This window comes from Mustelus asterias, chromosome 24 (assembly GCF_964213995.1).
Source record: "Mustelus asterias chromosome 24, sMusAst1.hap1.1, whole genome shotgun sequence".
Classification (NCBI taxonomy): domain Eukaryota; kingdom Metazoa; phylum Chordata; class Chondrichthyes; order Carcharhiniformes; family Triakidae; genus Mustelus; species Mustelus asterias.
The window spans coordinates 1,613,045-1,615,931 of NC_135824.1; positions in this window are offsets into that span (position 1 = coordinate 1,613,045).

Here is a 2,887-nt window from a genome sequence, read left to right on the forward strand (position 1 = left end):
GGGAGCGGCCCGGGGAGGAGCCCCCAACCCCACCCCCTCCCCACCCCCTGCACCACCCCTCCCCATCCCCTGCCCCCCCCCACCCCCCCTCTCTGCCCCCCCCTCTCTGCCCCCCCACCCCCCCTGCCCCCCGCCCCCCTCTGCCCCCCCACCCCCCCTCTGCCCCCCACCCCTCTGCCCCCCCACCCACCCCCTCTGCCCCCCCACCCCCCCTCTGCCCCCTGCCCCCCCACCCCCCTCTGCCCCCCTCTGCCCCCTCCCCCCCCTCCCCCCCCTCTGCCCCCTCCCCCCCTCTGCCCCCCCGCCCCCTCCCCCCTCTGCCCCCCCAACCCCCCTCTGCCCCCCCAACCCCCCTCTGCCCCCCCAACCCCCCTCTGCCCCCCCAACCCCCCTCTGCCCCCCCACACCCCCTCTGCTCGCCCCACAACCCCTCTGCTCCCCCACCCCCCCTCTCTGCCCCCTCCCCTCGGCCCCCTCTCCCCGGCCCCCTCTCCCCACTCCCCCCCGCCCCCTCCCCACCCTCTGCACCCCCTCCCCACCCGTCTCCCCCCGTCTCTCCCCCCCTCCCTCCCGTCTCTCCCCCCCTCCCTCCCGTCTCTCCCCCCCTCCCTCCCGTCTCTCCCCTCCTCCCTCCCGTCTCTCCCCCCCTCCCTCCCGTCTCTCCCCCCCTCCCTCCCGTCTCTCCCCCCCTCCCTCCCGTCTCTCCCCCCCCTCCCTCCCGTCTCTCCCCCCCCCTCCCTCCCGTCTCTCCCCCCCCCTCCCTCCCGTCTCTCCCCCCCTCCCTCCCGTCTCTCCCCCCCCTCCCTCCCGTCTCTCCCCCCCCTCCCTCCCGTCTCTCCCCCCCCTCCCTCCCGTCTCTCCCCCCCTCCCTCCCGTCTCTCCCCCCGTCTCTCCCCCCGTCTCTCCCCCTCCCGTCTCTCCCCCCCCTCCCTCCCTCCCGTCTCTCCCCCCCTCCCTCCCGTCTCTCCCCCCCTCCTCCCCGTCTCTCCCCCCCTCCCTCCCGTCTCTCCCCCCCTCCCTCCCGTCTCTCCCCCCCCTCCCTCCCGTCTCTCCCCCCCCCTCCCTCCCGTCTCTCCCCCCCCCTCCCTCCCGTCTCTCCCCCCCCCTCCCTCCCGTCTCTCCCCCCCCCTCCCTCCCGTCTCTCCCCCCCCTCCCTCCCGTCTCTCCCCCCCTCCCCTCCCGTCTCCCCTCTCCCCCTCCCTCCCTCCCCCCCCCTCCCCTCCCGTCTCTCCCCCCCCTCCCTCCCGTCTCTCCCCCCCTCCCTCCCGTCTCTCCCCCCCCTCCCTCCCGTCTCTCCCCCCCTCCCTCCCGTCTCTCCCCCCCCCTCCCGTCTCTCTTTCCCCCCCCTCCCGTCTCTCTTTCCCCCCCCTCCCGTCTCTCTTTCCCCCCCCTCCCGTCTCTCTTTCCCCCCCCTCCCGTCTCTCTTTCCCCCCCCTCCCGTCTCTCTTTCCCCCCCTCCGTCCTCCTCTCTCCCCCCCCTCCCGTCTCTCTCCCCCCCCTCCCGTCTCTCTCCCCCCCCTCCCACCCCTCCCCCCCCCTCCCACCCCTCCCCCTCCCTCCCCCCCCTCCCCCCTCCCTCCCCCCTCCCTCCCCTCATCCCCCCTCCCTCCCCCTCATCTCCCCCCTCCCTCCCCCTCATCTCCCCCCTCCCTCCCCCTCATCTCCCCCCTCCCTCCCCCTCATCTCCCCCCTCCCTCCCCCTCATCTCCCCCCTCCCTCCCCCTCATCTCCCCCCTCCCTCCCCTCATCTCCCCCCTCCCTCCCCCTCATCTCCCCCCTCCCTCCCCCTCATCTCCCCCCTCCCTCCCCCTCATCTCCCCCCGCCCTCCCCCTCATCTCCCCCCGCCCTCCCCCTCATCTCCCCCCGCCCTCCCCCTCATCTCCCCCTCCCTCCCCCTCATCTCCCCCCCCTCCCTCATCTCCCCCCTCCCTCATCTCCCCCCTCCCTCCCCCTCATCTCCCCCCTCCCTCCCCCTCATCTCCCCCCTCCCTCCCCCTCATCTCCCCCCTCCCTCCCCCTCATCTCCCCCCTCCCTCCCCCTCATCTCCCCCCTCCCTCCCCCTCATCTCCCCCCTCCCTCCCCCTCATCTCCCCCCTCCCTCCCCCTCATCTCCCCCCTCCCTCCCCCTCATCTCCCCCCTCCCTCCCCCTCATCTCCCCCCTCCCTCCCCCTCATCTCCCCCCTCCCTCCCCCTCATCTCCCCCTCATCTACCCCCTCCATCCCCCTCCCCCTCATCTCCCCCCTCCCTCCCCCTCATCTCCCCCCTCCCTCCCCCTCATCTCCCCCCTCCCTCCCCCTCATCTCCCCCTCCCTCCCCCTCATCTCCCCCCTCCCTCCCCCTCATCTCCTCCCTCCCTCCCCCTCATCTCCCCCCTACCGAAGGGAGAGGAGCCCAAGGTCGTGATGCATATAGGTACTGCTGACATAGGTAGGAAGAGGGAAGGGGTCATGAAAAGAGAATATAGGGAGTTGGGTAGACAGCTGAGAAAGAGGAATGCAAAGGTAGTAATCTCGGGATTGCTGCCTGTGCCGCGGGAGAGTGAGAACAGGAATCGGTGGAGAATTAATGCGTGGCTGAGGGACTGGAGCAAGGGACAAGGATTTGGGTACTTGGATCATTGGGACCTCTTTAGGGGCAGGTGTGACCTGTTTAAAAAAGACGGGTGGCACTTGAATCCCAGGGGGACCAATATCCTGGCGGGAAGGTTGGCTAAGGCTACTGGTGAGACTTTAAACTAGAAAGGTTGGGGGGAGGGAATCGAAATGAGGGGACTGAGAGCGAGGAGGTTAGCTCGCAAATAGATAAGGAATGTAGACAGGGTAAGAGGGAGGTTAGACGAGTGAGGGAGAAGGGAAGTGCTCAGGCTGAAGGTCTGAGATGTGT